The sequence below is a fragment of the Neovison vison genome, chromosome 11 (assembly GCF_020171115.1).
Source record: "Neovison vison isolate M4711 chromosome 11, ASM_NN_V1, whole genome shotgun sequence".
Taxonomy (NCBI): Eukaryota; Metazoa; Chordata; class Mammalia; order Carnivora; family Mustelidae; genus Neogale; species Neogale vison.
In genome coordinates this window covers 118,894,311-118,896,017 of record NC_058101.1, presented here as the reverse complement: position 1 = coordinate 118,896,017, position 1,707 = coordinate 118,894,311, and the positions used below count along the sequence as shown (strand labels likewise).

The 1,707-nt window shown below is 43.8% G+C and overlaps 1 pseudogene; it reads left to right on the top strand.

The window, feature by feature from the left end:
• The first annotated feature begins 937 nt into the window (after positions 1-937).
• LOC122890287 lies at positions 938-1,479 on the top strand (annotated as a pseudogene).
• The last annotated feature ends 228 nt before the right edge of the window (positions 1,480-1,707 follow it).

Genomic DNA, 1,707 nt, shown 5'->3' with positions numbered 1-1,707 from the left:
GAGAGAGGGGGAGTGAGCAAGAGAGAGAAGGAGCAGGGGGAGGGGCAGATGGAGAGGGAGAAGCAGACACCCCCCTGAGCAGGGAGCCCAAGGCTAAGGCTCAAGGTTCAAGTTTCTAGCTCAGGACCCATGAGATCGTGACCTGAACCAAAGGCAGACACCTAACTGGCTGAGTCATCCAGGCACCCCAGTGAAAAGATATTTTAAATTATATGATTGTATAGTTCTGTACATATTAAGTGATGACTTTATTTTATTTTATTTAAAGATTTTATTTATTTATTTGAGAGAGAGACAGTGAGAGAGCGCATGAGAGAGGAGAAGGTCAGAGTGAGAAGCAGACTCCCCGTGGAGCAGGGAGCCCGATGCGGGACTCGATTCCAGGACTCTGGGATCATGACCTGAGCTGAAGGCAGCCACCCAACCTACTGAGCCACCCAGGCGCCCTTATTTCATTTTTTTAAAGATTTTATTTATTTATTTATTTATTTGACACAGAGAAAGAGACAGCGAGAACAGGAACAAAAGCAGGGGGGCTGGGAGAGGGAGAAGCAGGCTTCCCACCAGGCAGGAAGCCCGATGTGGGACTCAATCCCAGGACCCTTGGATCATGACCTGAGCCAAAGGCAGGTGCTTAATGACTGAGCCACCCAGGTGCCCCAATGCCTTTATTTTAAAAGGAAATCGGGGACCACATACCACACAAAAGGTTATTATATGAAGGTATGCAAGTATTATCTAACCTTATTTATAAAAATAATTGATTTTATAAGTAAGGTTACTTAATATAAGTTTATATTTTTATAAATATAAATTTGTATTTATAAATATAAGATATAGCTAGCTAGCTAGATAGATAGATAGATACGTATCTGTCTATCTATCTATATATTCATCACTTTGTTGAGACCAGAGGCTGAACTCAGGATCTGACCAGATGGCCAGGCTGTCCCTCAGAATTATCAAGGAAACTCAGCATCTGGTGGCAGAACCAGTTCCTGGCATTAAAGCAGAACCAGATGAAAGCAACACCCGTCATTTTCATAGCGGCCCTCAGGATTCCACTTTTGAGGAAGGGACTTTTAAACTTGAGCCATTCCTTCCAGAAGAATACCCAAAGAAGCCCCTAATGTACACTTCGTGACCGAAATTTGTCACCCTAATGTAGACAAGTTGGGAAGAATAGGTTTAGATATTTTGAAAGGTAAGTGGTCCCCAGCACTGCAGATCTGCACTATTCTGCTGTCCATTCAGGCTTTGTTAAATGCTCCCAATCCAGATGATTCATTAGCAAATGATGGAGCACAGCAGGGGAAGACCGAGGAAGCCCAAGCCGTAGAAACAGCCAGAGCATAGACCAGGTTATATGCTATGAATAATATTCAGAATCCATCTGATATCAAGTGTGCCTCACTTCTCCTGTTCTGCCAAGACTTCTTCCTTTTTTATGGACACAGTTTTAGAAACATTACAGAATAAAAGACCAGACATCTTCAGTCCTTTGGTGATTAAATGCACATTAGCAAATAGGTGTCTTGTCCTGATTCACTGTCATAAAGCAAGAGCTGAGGCTAGAAGTATCACCTGGATTGTCGTGAAACGTTTAAAAGCATTGGCCCCGCTCTGCCTGTATTCCTTTCCCCCATCCCGGTTTAAGTATAAAGCACTGTGAGGGGCGCCTGGGTGGCTCAGTGGGTTAAGGCCTCT